Source organism: Ursus americanus, chromosome 12, assembly GCF_024610735.1.
Source record: "Ursus americanus isolate L20-20 chromosome 12, mUrsAme1.1.p, whole genome shotgun sequence".
NCBI lineage: Eukaryota > Metazoa > Chordata > Mammalia > Carnivora > Ursidae > Ursus > Ursus americanus.
In genome coordinates, this window is record NC_142138.1 from 21,749,975 (window position 1) to 21,773,231 (window position 23,257).

The window sequence follows — 23,257 nt, forward strand, 5'->3', positions numbered from 1 at the left end:
CCCATAGCACTAAGCAGTTCTCCAAGATGAAATGAGTGTTAGCCAGTCCTTCTTCCTGAGAATGCAAGAGGCATGCTGAGGGACAGCTTCTTCATTTTCCGTTCAGGATTACACATCTGTACCTTGCTCCCATGAACATGAGAATTGCATTCAGTATTTCTTAGGAATTAGATTCAACAAAATACCATTAGGGGTATTGAAGTCGTATGGCCATGGTTTGTGTTTTGGTACAAAATATATCACAAAAGTGATCGTATTTTGCTAAGTTGTAATGTGTTTGGATAAGTAATCATATGCCAAGGTCTCGTACTTGTATTCTTTTATTTAAACAGCTTTATCCAGGTGTAATTGATATACAAAAAAACCAGCACATATTTAATGTCTATATTTTGATGATTTGGACATATGCATATACTTGTGAAACCATCACCTCCAAAAGTTTCCTTATGTCGTCATTTTTTAATAAGTCCTAGAGATCTGTTGTACCATATAATATCTGTAGTTAACAATACTGTATTATACAACTTAAAAAGTTGTTAAGAGGGTAGATCTTATGTTTTGATTCTTAATTGGCTTCATGTCATTTGCCAGTGGGCCATTTACTTTTCTTTTCTCTTTTCTTTTCTAAGAATTTATTTATTTATTCAACAGAGAGAGACAGAGCCAGAGCACAAGCAGGGGGAGCGGGAGAAGCAGGCTCCCCACTGAGCAGGGAGCCTGATGTGGGACTCGATCCCAGGACCCTGGGACCATGACCTGAGCTGAAGGCAGACACTTAACCAACTGAGCCACCCAGGCGCCCCACCATTTACTTCTCTTATACTTTGGTTTCTCCCAAGCCTATTCCTTATTTCCCATAAGTCACTAGGACTCATAATATAAAGTTATGCCTTATTTGCCCCTCATGGGTCACTCCTAAATGGCACCTTTCTCATAGGTACCCTACTTCGACTCTACTTTCCCACATGGTTCTGGAATATGTAATGTATTCATTCAACATCCACAGGTGCCTCTCAGCTTTCTCTTCTGTCATGCTTCCCCCTTAGGTTCCTCCTTCCCTCAGTGTTATTATTTCCGCATTCCCCCTCTTCCACACTTCTACCTCCTCAGTCAGTTTCATGGCATCTCTCTATAACATAGTACCAATAAAACCGCCTTGGGATTTGAGAGAAGAGAGAAATCGATTTAAACTAGTGTTGTCATGGACACCTTTGTAGAAAAGATATTAATTGAGCTGAGTTTTGAGGACTGTAGGCAATTTAGATGGACGTGATTTTTTTTTTCTTTTCTTTTTTTTTTTAAAGATTTTATTTATTTATTCGACAGAGATAGAGACAGCCAGTGAGAGAGGGAACACAAGCAGGGGGAGTGGGAGAGGAAGAAGCAGGCTCATAGCGGAGGAGCCTGATGTGGGGCTCGATCCCAGAACGCCGGGATCACACCCTGAGCCGAAGGCAGGCGCTTAACCGCTGTGCCACCAAGGCACCCCATGATGGATGTGATTTTTGACTTTAATTAGAATGATTTTGATTTTGAGGGGGGTTACTGCCTAGAAACTAAGGAATATTAAATTATTTTTTTTCAATTGCATGACCTTAACCATAAGTAACTTAACCACCGACTATCTGAATTAACCAATTTTTATAGTCTCTGTGTTTGGAGGTAGTGTTTCATAAATGCCTGGGGGCTCACAGTGATTAATATATTGCAGGTTGATGTAGCAGTGTGAAGAGCACACGTGTGAACGCTTACCAAAGAGTAACTTTGGGCTGGTGCTTCCCTTCTCTGGGCCTCAGTTGTCTTTGGGCTAGCAATATCTGTCACATAGAGCTGTTGTGAGGATAAAAACAGATGACATATTTATTAATAATACAGCCAGTTTGGTACCTGGCACATAGCAGCTGTTACTAGTTTAAGTTAAAAAATTTTCATTCTGTTTATGGATAAAAGCACATTAAAAACAACTGATTTCGTGCTTCTTCTAATACTCTGATGAGAAAACAAGTAGATGGATGGCTGTGGTTAGGTCACTAATAAGAAGCTATTTTAAAACATGTCACATTCTTTCCCTCTGTTGATATGCCTTTTTTGTCAGATTGGGATTTACGTAGTGCTCTCCCCCATGCCTCAGTAGTAAATGTGTAAGAAAACCAGATATTTTTACTTTTTAAAGTATATGTTTTTTTACATAAAATGATGTGTTAGAAATCTGGACTTGGATAGCCAATGAAATTTTTAGTTATAATGCAATTGTTACAGTAAACTCTTAAAAAGATTCCATTTAAATATGTTAGATTATTGACAGTGAGGTCCAGAGGGAGTTTGTGGTTGAATATTTTGTTCACAAAAAGGTAAATATCAGAAATGTTTCATTGTTCAACATAATTTCATTTATATTGCGACAGAGCTAGCTACTGCTTTCTGTAAATAAATATATGTATCTTTTTCTGGCTGTACTTCCTCTAGGATACAGTAATGAGGGCAAATGTGGTTTTAACTATATTTTGCCCAGGATGGATGCAAGTTTATTATTTGTATATGGCTTATAATCAGATGTGTAGATGATACTTTATCTCTGCTATTGAGCTGCTATTGAGGTTTTTCTCTGGATCTCCTGTAATATAGTGTGTTTCAGGCTGATGGAACTTTTGAAGGATGTAAGAAACATATAGCAAGGGGGAATTAAGTAAAATTTTCCATTTTAATTTAAATTGATATTTGGGTGCAATTACTTTTTTTTTTTTTTTTAATTTAGACCCTTGGTCTATTAGAGAGAGAATGAATGAGGGAAAAGTATAACTATAACTTTTACAGGCTGTGGTCAGAAAGGCATGTGACAGTAGATCAGAGGTTGGAGAGATACCACATTGATGGCTTTGAAGATGGAGGAAGGCAGCCACAAGCCCAAGAAGGCATGAAGCGTCCAGATACAGGAAAAGCAAGGGAATTGATTGTATAGTTTTACAGTTCATCTTTATCATTGTGGTAGGCAGAATAATGACCTCCACAAAGATGTCCATAGACGTCGACGCCCTAATCTGAATATGTTACTTCATATATTGGTAAGAGGGACTTTGTAGATGTGATTAAGGATATGGATCTTGAGATGGAGATCTTATCCTGTAGTATCCAAGTGGGCCCCACCTAATCACATGAACCAAAAATCAGAGACCCTTTCCTGCCTTTTCTGGTTGTGGTCAGAGGTGTGACTACAAATGAATAGTCAGAATGAAGCAATCTTGTTAGCTTTGATGGTGGAGGAAAGCGATCATGAGTCAAGGAATGTGGGCAGCATCTAGAAGATGGAAAAGATTAACAGGTTTTCTACCCTAGAGCCTCCGGAAAGGAACACGGCCTTGCCAACACCTTTGATTTTAACCATTTTAACGCAGTGAGACCTGTGTCAGACTTCTGACCTCCGGAATTCTAAGATAATAAATTTGAGTTGTTTCAAGCCAGTAAATTTGTGGGGTTTTTTAAAAGTTTTTTTTATTTATTTGAGAGAGACAGAGCGAGTGAGAGAGAGAAGAAGCCACACAGGGGAGGGGGGAGCAGTGGAGGCAGAGGGAGAAGCAGATGCCTCGCTGAGCAGGGAGCTCGATGTGGGATGGGATCATGACCTGAGCCAAAGGCAGACACTTAACTGACTGAGTCACCCAGGTGCCCCATAAATTTGTGTCAATTCGTTATGGCAGCAATAAAAAAATGAATACAACCATGTATGCATTTCATATTACATTAAGGGCAATACATGTATTTTTATGGTTTTGAATTTATGTATATTCACCTCTACCATGATCTTTGAGTATACATGCTTAAATTGCTACTCCCTACCCAAGGCAAATTTGATCATAGTTGCCTTCAGTTTGCTGCACCATGAACACACATAGAAGGGCTATTTCTCCCGTTCAACAAATATTTACAGAGTACTTGGTATATGCCAGGAACTTTGCTAAGAGCTGGAGATGCTGTAAAGAACGAGAGCCTTGTTCCTTATACACAGCGTTATCACAACATTAGTCATGAGAGGTTCTGTCAGATAGTTCCCCCTTTTAGATTGGACATTTCTTGAGGATAAGGACTCTTTTCTCCTTTGTTTCCAATTAGCATTGTTCTGCCACTACGATGACTTAAACAGTTTTTAAAGGACAGAAGCTTTTTGGAAGCTAGTACGTATATACTTAACGTATTTGAAGGTTGCTCCATATAATGGGGAATTAGGAGAGAGCTCATTTGCTTTGGCTTTATCGCATTGTTTTTAAGATACATTTTACGGTGGAACCCCTGAGAATCTGAAACAATTTTTTGCCAAACTAGCAATGAACAAGAAGGAGCCCAAGTAGAATTCCAAGTCTAGACACACATTTGGAATCCAACTCTGACTTCAGAAATAGTTTTTAAGTAAGTTGTTCTGTGAAAACTGAATTATGAGTGACAGATCTGCCCAAATTAATTCTTTAACTACTATGGCGTACCATGTCATGAATGCCACCAATCCTTATTTGATTCAGGAGAAACTACAGCCAATAAATTATATCTTGTGGTTCTCAATATGGCTTCATTTATCACTGTGTTCTGAAGCTTTAGGACTACAGTCTCTAGGGCTACTGGGCATAAGACTTTCTCCAATGTTCTTGACTATTACTTCTAATTTTTTAGGTGTTATGCAAAATTTAGAAGAGAAATCCATAGAACCAAGAAAAATTCTAAAAATTTTCACATGCTATACAAAGTCTCCTTATATTTAAAATATGTAATATAGTAACTTATTTTTTTCCCTGAAAGAACATTGAAAGAGACGCAGCCCTCTCTCTGTACTTTCCAATATAGTAGTCATTAGCCACATATGTGACTACTGAGTAATTAGAATATAGTTCATCTAAACTGAGATGTGATACAAGTATAAAATACACACTGGAATTTGAAGACTTAGTATAAAAGAAAAAAGAATGTAAAAAAATCTCATAATAAATTTTATATTATGTTGAAATTAATGAAAAATATTTTGGATATATTTGACCGAGTAAAATATATTATTAAAGTTAATTTTATCTTTTTTTTAAACTTGTTATATGTGGCTACTAGAAAACTTACAAGTTCATATATACTTTGGTTTTGTGCCTCACACTATATTGTATTAGACGATGCTGCTTTAGATTATTAAATCCATTATTCCAGTTGAAAGAAAATATAGGAAGCCACATTTGGATTCTTAAATATTAAGTGTGAGGTCAATGTCTTTTGCGTGGTGAAACTGCTCCTGCTCGATCCTTCCCCTCTTTCTTGAGCTTATGAAGGGAGAGATTAATAGATATATTAGACATCAGAGAAAGACTAGAACATCACTGATATGCCATCGAAATGGTGAACAAAATGAGAGAGAGAGAAGTGGGCAGCATATCCTAAAAGCTGTACTAGATTTTTTTTTCTTTTTTAAGGAAACTGTGAAACCCATACCTTGAAAATGAGAAGAAACAAGCTTATTCGCCAGATAAAGATTAGGTGGGGTTTATACCAAAAATTAGATGGGGTTTATACCACAGGACAATGTGAGAGTGACAGATTTTCACCTTATTTGAGTGGAGAGGGAAGAACTGTGTGGGCTGGAGTAAATACTCTGATTTCATATTCTCTTTAGACATGATAGTGACTGAAATTCGTTTGCAATATAGCATTCATCAATTTATTGCAGTTCTGTTATTAGAGCTTTAGAAAGTGGTTATCCAAGGGCTCAGGCTTTCTAAAGAAGAAACCAAATACCTGATGTCTCCTGGACATGAGTTCAGGCTATCCTCCCACGAAGTGTAAAGACTTTTTAGTTTCACAAAGAAGAAGATGGAGATAGCAGAATCATCTATAAAATGGGTGCAGGGAGAGGAGGTTGAATCATAAAGTCTCTAAGCCTTTATCCAACTCTAAGATTTTTCTTCCCCCCACCCCAGGGCTTTGTTGCTGTGAACTATACTCATTGTGTGGAATCGATAAGAGATAACATTATCACCATGTAATATGCTGAATCTTATTATTCTATTTAAGCTATTACACCAGAGGAAACCATGAGTTCTGTGTTAGCAAAAGGGGGAGAGCTTTTCAATATCCTCTTCTTGCTTATGAACATCTGTTTTAGAAGTTCTTAATTATCTCTAGGGAAAGGGACATAATAGTGATGTTTATACAGAAGCAATTTAAAAGTGATCGCGCTTGGTTCTCCAAATGGGTCTTTGCTTTTTTTTAGGAGAGAGGTGGTGGTGATGGTGGTGGGGGAGGGTTTGCTTATTCATGTAGTTTGCAAAATGTGGACTACTTTAGCCATTTTAGCATTTAAAAATTGCTAACGTTCTATTTTCTGAGCCATGCAAAGGTGATAATTTTGTCCAAGCAAGCAAACCCAAACACTATAATATCTTGGTAAAAATAAAAAGCAGGAGATGCTCTGGGCTTCTTTACAAAATGCAGTTTTCTTCTCTACGGATAAACTGCTTGGTGCTAATCATGGGAACTCTTGTAACTATAGCACCTAAATAATGATGGCATTCCATGTACCAGTATCCTGGGGAGTTTACAGAAGGCGGCTTTGAGAGACACACTGGGGGAGACAACTTAGACATTCTGTATAGCTCTCTTCCAAGAATTTAAAATGTTTTCAGACACTATAGGGAATTAGACTTGTTCTGTGTTACTTCAGGTGATTTAGGAAGAACAGATGATGTTAAAGATGAGGGAGATTTCTTTTAAGTTTAGCAAGGAACCTCCTGTCTGACAAATAGAGATGACAGTCAAATTGGTGGCACTTGGAGGTCAGGTTCACCCATGAGGACGCATTTAAGCAGAGGATAGAAAACTGTCTTTGAGGTATGCTAGAATGGGATTTCAACCTTAGCTAGAAATCAGGTAGGATATTAGACAAGCTAACCTTCAAAGACCTTTCAATGTTAAGATTCTATGAAAAGCATTTATTGGCTTGTGTTAACAGATTTCTAAAAAGAAAGCGTTCAGTACCTGGACTGCATTAGCCATCACAAAGCCAAATGAAATTCATTTATGTACTTAAAGCTGTTGACTATTTGTATTACCCACTTCTGTGCGATGAAGAATATGTTTATTAGTATGGATTTTCGTATTCCAGGCAAGAGCCCTTTTGCTAAGAGGTGACAGAAGAGCATAAGTGTTTCTGCAGCCATCCCACATATAGCGTAGCCTGGTGGATAGTAGTTTTGTATGCACAGCTAGTCTATACTCTGACCTTATTAAAACATTGATCAGCTAAGACCTCCTGGAGCGTATTTGCACACAGCTGCCTCATTGTAGATAGCATTCATTTTGCGCCCTGGTAGTTTTGCACAGTGAGGATCTGAAAGACATCAAATTTAAAACCCTCACAAGACTGTGAAGATAGGAATGTGTCTTCTGTCTAATTTCGTATTAAGTTGGAATGACAAAATGTTAGAGCCGTAGGAGAAGGTGAAAATTATATATTTCAGCCTTTCTTAACCCTGGTGATCCTTTGGAATTGCTGGAGATTTGAAAAGAATCAGGATCTGGGTTTTTAAAAATATTCAGGGATTTTTAAAATTAGACTCAAATGGTTCCTGGGCTCTGGTTATTTTTTGACAATTTCCTAGGTAATTCCAATGGGTAGCCAAGATTGGGAAGCACTAGTCTTTTCCAACTTCTTCATTTTTCTTAGTGGGGATATTAGGACTTAGAGAAATAGTTCTCAGGTCTTTTTAAAAATGTGTGTAGCTTACTCTCAAAAGTTTTAAGTTAGGGCAACAGAGTTGGGATACCAGAAGATTGGAAACCACTCTCAAGCACCAAGTGTCACTGTAGGATGATGGCTCCCACAAAACCATCCCCAGTTATGGTGTCCTGATCAACTTTGTAAACAACCCTCTACTATCCTGACAATGCTCTCTTACATATGCACAGTCAGAATTCTGGTTGGTTCTCCGAATTTGTGATTTTTCTTCATTGCCACCTTCTTTTTTTTTTTTTTTTTAAAGATTTTATTTATTTATTTGACAGAGATAGAGACAGCCAGCGAGAGAGGGAACACAAGCAGGGGGAGTGGGAGAGGAAGAAGCAGGCTCATAGCAGAGGAGCCTGATGTGGGGCTCGATCCCACAACGCCGGGATCACACCCTGAGCCGAAGGCAGACGCTTAACCGCTGTGCCACCCAGGCGCCCTTTCATTGCCACCTTCTTACTAACTGCTAGTGACAAAAATCTGCCTCCTCCTTGAGGCCCAAGTCCATGACCAGCCCTGCTCAATGTTTCAGCCAGTAGACGTTTCACGTACTCATTCATCATTGAAGATGCGGTGAGCAAAAACAGTCTTTGTCTTCCTGGAACTTACAGACATGAATCAAACAATAATTTCAACCAATGTAACATTGTGTCAATGACAAATACCAAGAAGATGTACCGCTCCATGAGAACAGGTAAACTGGGAAGCTGACTGAATCAGAGAAGTCTGGGCAAGGCTTCTCTGGTCATGAGGAGGATGAGCAAAATTTAACCCAGCAAAGAGTGAAAGGGAAGATCATTCCTGATGGAAGTTATTAAACATTTTACTAAAAAATTTGCTATGCAGTTGTGGAGTGCCTGGGTGGCTCAGTCAGTTAAGCGTCTGCCTTTGGCTCAGGTCATGATCCCAGGGTCCTGAGGTGGGCTTCCTGCTTGGTGGGAAGCCTGCTTCTCCCTCTCCCTCTGCTGCTCCTCCTGCTTGTGCTCTCTCTCTCTCTGTCAAATAAATAAATAAAATATTTAAAAAAAATTGCTACACAGTTCTAACAAAATGTAATTTTATATATGGATCAAAATTCAGCGGAATACCTACAAAAAGTTTGTGTGCAAAGGATTTGAATGTGTAATCTAACAGATATAATGAGTGGAAGTAACCCCTTGTGAAACTTGGCAATGATTAGGTCAGTGAATTATTGATATTGTTAAACCCTTGAAGCTGCACAAATGGTTAAGGATGGTGTTTTTATAAATAGTCTTGGAATCAGGGGTGATGTAAAATTCATTGATAGCTGCATTTATATAAATGGCTTCTAGCATTTTTGATAGAGACAGTTAAAAAAAAAAAGCCAGCCTGACCTTCTATTGAGTTACAAAGTATGGTGCTTATGATGGTTTTAAAAATATACATTTTATTTTCCCTAGACAAGTCCCTTGCATGGTCTATTATTCCTTTCTAATTTCTCAAATAGAAGAAATAATTTTCTCCCAATGTGCTTAGGATTATTTATAAGAATATAGACCTGCTAAAATGTCCTTAGACAATATGTGGAAGTTCTCCAATAATTTTAAGGAAGGGCAGAGAATAATAGATGAATCAGCAGTGTAAGGCTTTTCTACTGAGACCACATAATGGAGGCCATAGTTCCCTGGGTACGTGTTCTCGAGCCAATAGTTTTATGTTCACTTCTGTTTCTTCCAGTCATGAAAGAATTTAAGAATGCATATAAGTGAGAAGAGTATTATAGAGGTATCTTCGAATCTTGAATTAAAGCAGGAACCTATGTCTCGACCTTCTGTACCCTCCTCTCTATGATTCATCTCATGGCTGACCCTAGCTCACCACTTATCCATTTCAACCCTCTGATTTATATCCATTTCAACCCTCTGTTTTAGAAATTAATGAACTATTTTGTTTTATTTTGTAAAATTAAATTCAATCCATCTTAGAAATAATGAGGAGAGATTCTTTATTCTAACAGTAGGGCCATTGAGCTGGTATTCTTTTGTATAGAGAAATCTTTAGTTGTGTCTTTTTAGTAGAGAAAGGGAGACCTTCTTCGCTAGAGAATGCTACCACCCATCTCTCTGAATGAACATGGTTCTCAGACATGATGAGTGTTGTCTTGAAATAAGGAGTTAGAGACTGAAGATACAAGAAAAAGATGTTCTTTTCTGCCTTCAAGCCTTTGCACCTGCTGTGCCAACGGACTGACATGTTCTTCTCCACTTTACACCAAAGAGGGCCTATTCATGTTTTAAATCTAACTGAACTTCCTGAAGTCTTCCATAATATCTTCTAGTTGGTATTAGCTACTCCCATTATCTGCATGCCCAGTTCTTCTCTCTCCTATGGGACATATAGGACATATTCTCAGTTGTACAATGTATGTACCTCGACACAAAATCCTGAAGTCCTTAAAGCTAGGCACCTGACTTGGGCCTAATTTACTGGTGTGTCTTCTGGTATAGTTTTGGCATGTATTATGTACTTGAGAAATTATTATTAAAATAAAAGAAACAATTTTTTTGTATTGCCTGAATGAGTAAGTGTGAATGAAGATGAAAAGACTCTTGTTCTCACACAGAAGTTGCAACAAATTAAACACATGTTAAGACCATGGGTTTCTGCCTTCGAACTGTAAATGTAAAGTATGCAAAGAATGTCCCAAGAATCTTGCTTTGATGTGGAATACGAGTATCTAATATCTTGGGCCCTGGTAACGACGACCACAAGAAAGCAAAGTGGTGGACCTCCAGGAACTGACGATGCCAGCCTGTTTTCTAGCAGTTTTGCAGAGGATGGCGTTTTAATGACTGGGACAAAAAGACCTTATTTTGCGAGGCATCCCGGTGATGTATGTTGAGTTATAAAGATCTGGGAGCCAGGAGATCTGACTTACAACCATCTGGCTGGTTTCCTAGTGTATGAGTCTAGGAGTATCTGGAGCCTGTTTCCTATCATTGGCTATGATCTTGTACTCCCTGAGGAACCAGGCTGTCTTCATGCTCCTTATTCTTGTGGTTGCTTTCCCAGCTCTGTAAACCTTCAGTCCTGAGAAAATCCCACTGCCTTGGTAATAGAGCCAATCAACTGCTAAGCCTACCACATAAGGAGGATGAGGGATCATCATCCAGGTGCTCATTAGTATGTCTGGTCACTTCTCAGGTAGTTCTCATGTGACATCTATCATTTCTTTGCCCTTCTGCTCCAACCTCCTTTCCCCTCAGTATCACCAATCTGTCAGATAGACTGCCCTTGAGGTTTCAGAAGCTCTCAGGTACAGCTGTACCTCTCTAACATACTATAATGGATAAATGAGTTAATTGGTATTTAATTGGTAGTCTTCCAAATCTTATAAAAGCTGGCTGACATCCAAAATAGCGCAATTATTAAAAAATAATAATAATCCTGAGTAGAGTGCTTTTCCTCCCTTTGGATATATTTATTTCTTAAATTTCAAAGTAGAAAATCTCTGAATGCTTTAAAATAAATGAAGTATCAAAGCCAGAATCAGAAGCAGTTTTATAGATGTTCTTGCAGAAAGTAATCCATAAAGAATATTCTGTATGTTTACTACTCTAGGTCCTCTGTAATGTGCAGGTGCTTCCCTATTTAGTTAGAACCCTGAATACCAACCAACCATTATAGTGAGGTTTGGGAAAGGTCAGGATTAACAGTAGTTACCATAGAGTTACCCAAAGTTGTCAGTGCTTTTTTCCTGAGAGTGATGAGGTAACTTGTGAAAAACACTGAGGTATAATTAAACAGGCTTAGATTTTCATACTCCTTGGGGTTTTTCGTATTTCAGATTTTGCTTAGATTTCTTTCGGCCTTTGTCAGTCAGGGACCCAGCTAAAACAGGCTTTGTCGCAGTTGTTGTAATGAGATGTTAGTGAAGAAGCTACTTACAGAGTTGTGATCAAGGTAGGGGACAAAGCAAGGGGTGATGAGACACCAAGAGATTAACAGTAGTGGGAAGCCTAGATCTGAAGGGCGAGAAATAAAATAATGTTAATAGGGTCATGAGCTGAAGCTGAAGGGAATGGCCACTTAGTGGAGCTGTGGGAATGGAAGGTCATGAAAAAGAGAGAGAGAGAGAGAGAGAAAATGAAAGACAAAAGAAAAAAAAAAGAAGAGGAAGAGAAAAGAGATCAGACTAGAGATAGAAGGCTGCCCAGAAGAAATATTGATGTCCTGTCTCTCTTTTGACCTCCAGTTTCCTGTGGGTGTTTACCATTGGTTAAAACCAAATGGAAGTCAAGTGGAGCCTCTTCCCTAGACCACTTACCAATAGTGATCTCATTGATTCCTGTTCTCATGGTCTGTTGTTTTTTTTGGACTCTGAAGTCTATTTCTTTCCTGCTACCTGTACGGAAATCTATATTCGCCTTATGTCTTAATGATTTCTTGAAATTAAAGACTGAAATCAACTTGTTCCTAGTTTACACGAATCTTTTACTATTTCATTCATTCATTCATTCATTCATGGAGCAAAATATTTATTGAGTGTCTGTTATCATATGTCATTGAATATAAGCTGTCATCAGTTTTAAGTAATGTCTGATTTTGGAAGTATTAAAGTGTGAAAAAATGTGTGCTTTAGAATTGATGAATAATCTACATGATGAGTGTATTTTAATTTAGAATAACTTGGGTTGGGAAATAGCTTATGATCTAGGATTTGTAATTAAAGGAAAGCAAAATAAAACAGAACAAAAAACCCCCCATTATCTGGATACTAGGTGTCATTTTTGTATGTGGCTCTTCTTTTTTCAGTAAGTCTATTTTGTGCTTTGAATGTAGGCTGTGTTATATGTCTTTGACCTTTTCTCTGGTGTGATTACACAATATAACACTGAATGTTAGTGATGGAGGAGACTTTAGAGGTTATTGAGCAATCTAGTCCAACCTCTTCCTGTACAGAAGAGCAATCTAGTCCAACCTCTTCCTGTACAGAAGAGCAATCTAGTCCAACCTCTTCCTGTATCAGAACTGTGAACTTTCCCTGGTCACTCAGCCAGTCAGTAGCAGAGTGGAAACTAAAACCCACTTCTCAAATTCCTGGTCCAGGGTTTTGTCTGTTATTATACAATGTAGTTTTTAAGGGGTCCATACTCAGTGAATGATAACACATGTGCCTAATATGTATTTATCAGGTTCATAATTAATTAGTTTTGCAGGTTAATGAGAACTAACCCCAATATTAATACTCTACTTGGGTGTTACAGTTTTACTGTCATTTAGCCTTAGTACAGAAAGGTTTGGTGATAACTTTGTGTCCTCGCAAGGTGTGTGTGTGTGTATGTTAATAATAGCTTTTACCTTAGGAAAATTTCATCTCGTTATTGTGATACTGAATGGCTCATCCTGTCTTCTTTTGGGTGCCCTTGTTCTTCTCTTAGCAACAAAAATGAGAAGGAAAGAAAGAAACATGTATAAGTAACTTGTATGCATAAAAAATGTGTAAGTAATTTGATTGCTTATTTATTCATTTAATCCTTATCAAACACTTAATTTTCAATTTCTGTGATGGTTATTCCCATATTCTTAATTAATTTTGTTGTACTTAGTAATGAGGTTACCCCTCCCTAATTTCCTAAGTTATCTATCCATTTTGGAATCATGTAGATACAGTGGAAATTAGAAAGACATATGTACTGAACTCATTGAATTAACTTTTATTTTGTCATAAGAACTGTTCTGCTGTAACATGCTTTTAATCTATTGTTTTAAAGTATATATCATTTACATTTACTTTTGTATCATTGATTACATGAAAAGAAAAAGTTTGCCTTGAAGCCTTGCAGATTGGTGAGTGGTGTTTTTTATACAAAGTTCCTAAGTGTTCAAAAATAAATTATTTCCAGATTAAGTAGGAAATGGTTGGTAGGTAGTATTTCTGTTGAGTAAACAAAGCTGATTTTGCTTTTGAATTTAACTACCATACTTTGGCACTAACTTTGTTGAAATGTCAATGTAGATGTGGTGTGTCAACATTCAGAAAAATATATAAAAATTTGGAAGCTCCAGGTGGATACATATATATATTCCTTAAAAACTGCTGAATATAGTTATATACATAAATACCATTTGGCTTTCTTCATTCTGACTCAAAGTTATAACATCGTGTCCATTTCTGCTTTTCACTGCCTTATATCTTACATCTCTCATTCGCTTCCCCTAGCCAGCCAATCTTCTGAAGGCACAGCATTTGAAGCCCATTATTTAAAAATGTTGGTTTTGGAGTTCCAAAGGCTTAAAGATGAATTTTGGCTCAGACTGTTAACTAGTTGTATGATTTTAGGCATGCTACTTGATCTAAGACTCAGTTCTCTTACAGAATATGATAGAACTTTACAAGATTATTGTAAAAATTTAGCAAGAAAATGAATATATATATTTTTTGGTTCCGTGTATAATGTTTGATACAACTTAGCTGCTGTTTTTATTTCCTAATATTTATACAAAAAATTGCTAAAGCTAGGGAACATATAAGATTCAACAACCAAAAGTTAGTGCCTTGAGGGAGCTATAATTGTTCTTGTCCCTCTAAAAAGCCAGGAGTACAACACAGCTTAGAGAACTCTCACAAAAGAATAGCATAGAGCAGAAATACAACTCAAAACCAGGGAAGCTATTCCCAGGGAAACAGGGTAAGAGTCAGCAAGCATTTTGCAGAGCAAGCATTTAAAGAGAAGAGACCTCTTTGAAGAATTGTGTAGCAGCTATTAGAATTAACTAAGAGCTTGAACTATAAAAGCAGAGTAGGAGAAGATAAGATTTTGAAGGTAATGACTTATCCTATTTTTAAAATTCAAAGCGCACTCAACTCACCCTTTCAAAATTTATATTTTAACATTTCTGAATTTGGAATTGATCTTACAATTGAGGTTGATGTCCTTATTCCCCCTCCCCACCTCCAGTCCCCCTCCTCCCCCCAGCTCTGGGTATGGGAGGCTATAAAATTAATTCTGTGTCTTATAATAGCTCACATCTCTGGATTGAAGTAATAAGATAATATGTGCTTTGCTGTTTAATTACTATACTGAAAAATTGCAGAGGGAAATATGGAAAAATTCTTCTTATTTAAACATAATCCCCAATACAACCCATAGTTTTGTATAAAATGATTACATATAGACTGAAATGGGATGTGGAATATAAGGAGACAAACTCTCAAGAAGACCGGTACAGAATCACAGCAATGGCATCGGGACATAGATATTTCCCATTGTTTGATCTTTTTTTTCCTTTTTTATAGAGACAGAATGGGGGAGGGGCAGAGGAAAGGAAGAGAGAATGCTAAGCAGGCTCCATGCTCAGCACAGAGCTTGATGAGGGGCTTCTGATCTCATGACCCCGAGATCTCGTGACCCTGAGATCATGACCTGAGCCGTAATCAAGAGTTGGATGCTTAATCAACTGAGCCACCTAGGTGCCCCTGACCAATTTTTTAATACCAGGATTACAAGTATGTTATTTGGTTTGTAGTAGGCAGGTATATGTCCAATGCACTGTTTGGTTCACTGTAGATAGATTTCATCTCACAGTGTGACTAAATCCCTTTGAATTAAATTTTATGTTATCTTCATAAAGTCCTGAATTAAAAGAATTCCATTCTTTTATGAGACAAGGTAGTGAGTAAAACTTTTAGTTGAATGGATAGGTGCCAGGACCAGATGGATACCTAACTGACAAATGAAGTAATTGTTTGAAAAAGAGTGGGTGGAGATATAGGAGGCCTTCTAAGAATGACTTCTGGATAAGGGCTCTTTCTGTTTGGTGTCCATGTTAACTCCCTGCTCTATGCTTACATGGTTGCCTTTTGTCTGTTTCAGTTTGGGCACTGAAGTTCATCCACAGTCAAGCTCTGACCCATAGTGCTGATTGACTTTTCCAACTTTATTCCTATTATTGGGTATTTGGCATCTAATCAAAGTAGATCTTTTTCTGAGCATGCTCTGTTCTTTCCTGCTTCCATGCTGCCATTCATTATGTTTCCTCTATCTTGAAATACCTTCCTTGCTTATCTCTGTATGATGAAATCCTAACCAAACTTCAAATTTTTATCATCCACTAAGACAATTTTCTTGATTATCGTATGATTAATTCCTACTCTCAGCCCTCCCATAGCACATTTTTGTATTTCTGCTTTTAGCATTTTCTACAATTAGCTTTGCATTATACTAATACCTAGATGTTATATCCCTAATAATTTATGATTCTGTCTCTTCAGTAGAGGACACACATCTGTTGAACACATACTACCTTTGGATACTAGCGGTATGCAGGTGAAATGGCCATACTCCCTGCTCTCCCAGATCACAAGCCCAGTACGGACACAGAAGAAAACCCTCAAACATTGACTGTGATAAATACCATCATGGATATATAACAGAGTGTCGTGGGTTATAAAGAATGACACCTAAGTTAATATTCATTTTAGGGGACAGTACAGGTCTAGACCAGAAAAAACTTCCAGGAGGAAGCTAACTATTACTTTGTAAATAGCCTCTTCATTATATTCTCTCATTTAAGCCATTTTGGATAGAATTCTGTTTGTATGTTTATAGTTATTAAAATTATATTTACTTTCCTTTTAATTCTTTATTCAAATCTTTGTTATAATATTTCTTCCATCCCTCTTTATGCTTGTATTTGTGTGTGTGTGTGTGTGTGTGTGTGTGTGTGTGTGTGTGTGATGTATTTGTATGTCTAGCCTGTGAAATCTTGATTAGGGTTACAACGTGTTTGTGCACTTGCTACTCTGAAGGTATTTATTTCATGTCCATACACTTTACAAGATTGTGAACTCTTTTCGGATAAGTGCGTTGAACTGTTCAATGCCTATAACACAACAGGGCAAGCACTCAATAAATGTGTTAAACTAGATTGATTAATGTGTCTATATACACTTTTTTTTTAAGAGGAAGAGGTTTGTTGCAGTTTGTAGTTGGAATATGTGAGTGTTCTTGTTACTATAAATAGTCTGTAACTTCAGGGAGGAAAGGCGTTGAGGGTGGAAAGGACAGATTTGCAAGCTGGAAAAAAAGAACGTGTCAGTATATGGGAAGGTGGCAGAGAGAGAAGTAGATGGAGTGGGAAGCCGGGGGCAGTGAAAGGTGGTAAGGAGAAATACAAAAGGACAATAAACCATTTAAATATAATTTGTCCCCAAAGTGCTGGCTATTCTAAATTGATCTTTACTGAAACATTACACATTTTTGGCTCACCTTTTGGGAAGGTGGTGATTTAGGCCAGGGAAAAACTAGACAAATTCAAATTTCCATGGAAACAATTATCAGAAAATATTGATTGATGAGGATATTAGGAAGCAGGGAAGGAAAGAGATAGTTGCCATGGAAACATGGCCATTCAGAGAAATGCAGTTGAAGAGATTCCTTATTTCTTTTAGCTAAGTATCTGATTAGTCTAAAATTGCTACATCTTGGTTTGTAATTTATTTTTTAATATTTCTGAAGATTGAAGAACATGTTTTTCTATCTTAGGAAGTTATATTTACAGAAATTTAGGGAATATTCTTTCATTTCAATTCTATAAGACAGTTTCTTTAATGATTATGAAATCCTTTTAAAAATATGACATATATACTATTTAAGCTATAGAAGCATTTTATGAACATGAATCTTTCTAATTTACTATTTTCTTTAGAATATAAAGTAATATTAATAAGGACAGTTTACTTAAGGAAATTTAAATTATTGCTTTTAATTTGCATTGAATAGTAGCATAAAATACTGTGCAAATATTAAGAGAAGACTACTTCAAGTATTGAGATACAATTAAAACAGGCTTACTTTTTCTCTAAACAAGTTTTTACAGCTTGAATTTTGAGATCCTTTTTAGGTTTAGAAGTTTAGTTTGGTTATTTTGACTGTCAACTTACTGTAGAAACGTGGAAGTTTCTATTATGGACAATATATTTGTGGTGGAAGAATATAGAGAAATAAGATGATTGAGAAATGTGCATGTTTATAGAAGTGTAACATACAGAGATTTGGATTGATAAAACAGGATATTAAACTTTATTGTTACCTATACAGTTGTAGGATTCAATTTTAAGGTTCCCTTTGCTGACTACTTTAGATAATATATTCTGAAGTGATTCCTTGCTTTTTTTCAGCCCTGTAAAACTGAAATGTAAAGAACTAACAGAGAATACATGATTTCCTAACAGATACTGATATACCTTAAATGTCACACTTCGATTGAATTGGCTTTTTGAGAATTGCTGTTTTCTGACTGCCACCTCTTGTCATCTTCTTTGGCATTCAGAGTTTAGTATTCCAAAAGGAGAACAGGTAGTCCTCTTACGGATGGCCCCTTATTATTATTGATCTTTTGTGGCTCAAAAAAATATAAGAAAAGCATCCTTAGAGGCTATAAGACTATGTGTTATCTATAACTTTAGGAGAAGATAGCATGTTGATTTTTCAGACACTGTGGGCAGCTAAAAAGCCCTCTCCTTTTCTTAAGATCACACAACTTTAGAGGTAGGAGAGACCTACAGGTGAACTTTTTAAAGGGGAAAACACTGAGGGATGAAGAAATAAGGTGATGTATTTAAGGCTATGTCTCCTTTTTGTCAGCCAGTGTTCCCTCCACAGCACCAGTACATCTCTGAGGTATACCTCAGCCTACACCCTCATCTCTGTAGACCTACCCCAGAGCCATCACAAATAGACTGCTCATGTAAATGAAGCTTCATGACAAATCCTTCACTGGGTGCTTCTCCTATAATATAAAGTTCTGGAGGCTGATGAATATTGTGGGGAATGCTTCAGAAATAATGAGAAAGCAGTGAAGTATAAGAGTGGTGTATGTATGTTTAAATAGGATTGACCTTCCTCCAAAAAGTTATATATCTAAACCACTACCAAGAGAAGGAGACACAACTGGCTTCTTCTATAATTACTTTATTAAGACTTTTTTGATCTCTTCTTGGTGCTAACACTTTTTATTTTTTTTATTTTTACTTTTTTAAATTTATTTTATTTTTTATTTTTTTAATGATTTTTTGTTATATTATGTTAGTCACCATACAGTACATCCCCGGTTTCTGATGTAAGGCTCGGTGATTCATTAGTTGCGTATAACACCCAGTGCACCATGCAATACGTGCCCTCCTTACTACCCATCACCGGTCTATCCCATTCCCCCACCCCCCTCCCCTCTGAGGTCCTCAGTTTGTTTCTCATAGTCCATAGTCTCTCATGTTTCATTCCCCCTTCTGATTACCCCCCCTTTCTTTATCCCTTTCTTCCCCTACCGATCATCCTAGTTCTTATGTTCCATAGATGAGAGAAATCATATGATAGTTGTCTTTCTCTGCTTGACTTATTTCACTTAGCATTATCTCCTCCAGTGCCGTCCATGTTGTAGCAAATGTTGAGAACTCGTTCTTTCTGATAGCTGAGTAATATTCCATTGTATATATGGACCACAACTTCTTAATCCAGTCATCTGTTGAAGGTCATCTCGGCTCCTTCCATGATTTAGCTATTGTGGACATTGCTGCTATGAACATTGGGGTGCATATGGCCCTTCTCTTCACTACGTCTGTATCTTTGTGGTAAACACCCAGTAGTGCAATGGCTGGATCATAGGGGAGCTCAATTTTTAACTTTTTAAGGGACCTCCACACTGTTTTCCAGAGTGGCTGTACCAACTTGCATTCCCACCAACAATGTAGGAGGGATCCCCTTTCTCCACATCCTCTCCAACAATGGTGCTAACACTTTTTAACCTCATTGCATGGACATTTTGGGGGGGGGGGTTCTTTAAGAAAAAAATGACTACTAAAATGGCTTTACTAATTTTAGTTTGCAGATTTAACATTTCTTTGGAGAGAACAGCCAGGTAGCTCCCCAGTCTATTAAGTGGTTAGATAGTGAAGATTTCCCTCTTAGAGAGTGAACATGGTAGTTTTGAGGAGGTTATGCCTATATAATGTCGCCTTGCAAAAATGGCTCCCAAATGGCCACCTCACTAGAATGTTTTGTTCATCACTCTGAAAGAAAAGAACAGGCTGAAGTTCGGTTGATGCGCTACACAGAATATGTATCTCCTAGAATACCTGTTCTATTTTAAGTACCCTGATAGGTTCTCGGAAAACCAAGACAAATCATGTATGGTCACTGCACTTGAAGTTCTGCAATTTAGTGGGGGAGAAAGATAAACAAATGGACTATAATAAATTGATATAATAGAGTGGGAGCACAGAGTAAGGACATCTAATGTGTATTTGTACAATCAGGGTAGGAGTGATGGAGGTGAAGGTGAAATAAAATGAATTGTCAAACAAACAAAATCCTACTTCTCTGACATAAATTACTCCTACTGCTTAGTCCTTCTCAGAGAACATTGCCGTTTCCGTACAAGAAAATATTTGCTACTGGGGCGCCTGGGTGGCACAGCGGTTAGGCATCTGCCTTCGGCTCAAGGCGTGATCCCGGCGTTCTGGGATCGAGCCCCACATCAGGCTCCTCCGCTATGAGCCTGCTTCTTCCTCTCCCACTCCCCCTGCTTGTGTTCCCTCTCTCGCTGGCTGTCTCTATCTCTGTCAAATAAATAAAATCTTTAAAAAAATATATATATTTGCTACTATATAATGATTTGAGGATAGCCCTGCTCTGGTGATGTGTGGGTCCTCCAGATCTTGTGACTCTCTGGGACACCACTGTATCCTGCTCTGTCAGGTATGTCAGGACCAATTCTGGCAGGAAGATTTTGTGCCCAGCGCATTGAACTCATCTATGACATCTCTGTGTATCTTTCTTTACAACATCACCTAATAGTTAGAGCAAAACCTGTGGGGTCAGGAAGACCTATGTGTGAACCAAGACTTTGCCGCAAACTGTCTGCACCATCTTGAGCAATGACTTTATTTCTCCAAACCTATTTCATGGCATTATGGTGAGAATGCCATGAGGCAGCATTGGCTAAGGTTTTAGAAATGTGCCTGGACAGTAAAGTCTCAATACTATATCCAGTGCTTTATGATGACATGCATGACTATTGAAGAGATGGAAAACCCAATGGTAGGAGTCTTAGGAACACTGCTCCATGTAACCAGCTCACAACACTCTCCTTTTCCGGCCTCTCCAGACCCACTCTCCCAATTCTTACCTCCTGTCCTTTCTTTGATATATAATGATGTGACTGTGTTAACCTCTTATACCGTTTGGAAAAAAAAAAAAAAACTATAGCTACCTCCAAGTTTTAGTTGGCAACAAACCCAATAGGAGACCAAATAACATGTATCTTCCCAAATTAAATATTAACTAATTAATTCATTAATTTTAAAGATTTTATTTGAGAGAGAGAGAGCATGAGAGCACATGAGCGGGGGGGAGGGGCAGAGAAAGAGGGTGGCAGACTCCCCACTGAGCAGGGAGCCAGTTGCAAGGCATTGAGCAGATGCCAAAGGCAGATGCCTAACTGACTGAGCCACCCAAGCACTCCTAAATATTAATTTAAACTGCGCCAATAGACGTATAGGTTCTAGAACTCTGGAAATCCTTCTCTGGCACTTGTGGACCACATTTAGAACATTGAGCCTTGTTTTTGTTGCTGTCCTTAAGGACCTTAATGAACTAGAGAGCATTCCAGGAAGAGAGTGTAGGTAGGTTGCTTAATAGTATGGAAACCATAGTATAGAATGAAAAAATTGAAAGGCATAGAGATATTTAGTACGGGAAAAATTAGAAATAGGGTATAGGAGAGCTACCTTTAAATATAGGGAGGGCTTTATGAGTGGAGTGGTCTTTGAAGAGTCAAGGCTGGGAACAGAGTCCCTCAGACATTGCTTTTATTTGGTGGGCCCTGTAAGTAGAGCATAGACCAATAGTACCTGCTTTTTAGGCAGACATAACTGCCCATTTTGGATTCACTGCCTGTGTCCGAAAAGGTACTGGAGGTGTGATTGTTCATTTTTATGTTCTTTGAAGAGGAGTTGGAAGTCCTTCGGTTTAAGGAATTAATTTGTACATTTGTAATGGCAAACATATCCAAATGTTTTCTTGGTCAGAAGATATTTTTAGTATCAATGACACCTGCCTTTAGTGAGGACCAATTAGGGCATGGTTTCTTTCACCTCATAATTATTTGATCTTTATTCATGTAGTGTTAATTAAGCCAATCACTTATTTAAGAGAAGCTTACTGAACAAAGATACGTTGACAAAAGAGAACATAACCCCTGCACTTTGAGAACCTAAGACCTGGGAACAGTGCCTTTTTAAAAATTGTGGTAAAACACATGTAATATTTACCATTTTAATCGCTTTAAAGTGTAAAATGCAGTGGCATTTAGTATATTTACACTGTTTCCCAACTATCAGATTATCCAGTTCCAGAACCTTTTCATCACCCTAGAAGGAGACTCTGTATCCATTAAAATAGTCACTCCTCTTGTCCCCCTCCCCCAGCCCCTGGGGCTACCACTAACCTGCTTTCTGTTTCTGTCTGTATGAATTTGCCTATTCAGGATTTTTCATATAAATGGAATCACAATAAGTGGCCTTTTATGTCTGGCTTCTTTCACTCAGCGTAATTTTTTGAAGGCTCATCTATGTTGTAGCATGTATCAGTACTTTCTTTTTATGGCTGAATATTGCATTATACGGATATACCACATTTTTGTCTGTCCATCAGTTGATGGGCATTTGGGTTGTGTCCACCCTTTGGTTATTGTGAATGGTTATGCTATGAACGGTTTTGTAAAAAAAAATTTTTTAAACTGTTTTCAATTGTTTGTATATATCTAGGAGTGGAATTTCTGGGCCATATGATAGTTTTTAATTTATTTGGGAATCCTCTGTTTCTTTTTAAGTGAGACTTCAGATTTTATATTCTCTGGTTTGCCTAGAGTTAATGAAATTAGGAAAGTTGTCAGTGCCTTTATTCCCATCTCTTTAGAAATTTAGCAATATCCACTTAGATATAAAAATGAGGGGAAAAAAAAACGTTCATAATAGTGGCCAAAATCCTGTAAACAAATAATTAGGAAAGGGATAGATCTAGAGGGGAATTTCTGCATATTCTCAGGCCAGCAGCCCCATATTATTCCATTTTCATAAGATATTGTGCTACTGGGACCTTGGGCCTCCTGCTTCCATGTTGGTCTCTACACCATAGAGTGGGATGAGGACATCCAGGCCTTTTGAGCTGGTTAAACCCTGGCTTTTGCTAATGTTTACTAGGCAGAAACATGCTTCCAGATTTTGATTTTTCAAGAGACGCTGGAAATCTGGATTTTTATATGACTTTCTAATTTGTAAATGTTGCCAATTCGTTCCCATTAAAGAAAAAGCAACAAAACAACAACAAACATACACACTGTGTGGGCCAAGCAAGATAAGACTGGGAGCTGGATTTGGCTCACAGGCTATCAATTTACTACTTCTGCTCTTTTTGTTCTTTATGTGCGTACCATCACTCAGAACACTGATAACAGTAAAGCCAACAGCAGCTAGTGCGTTTATACTAA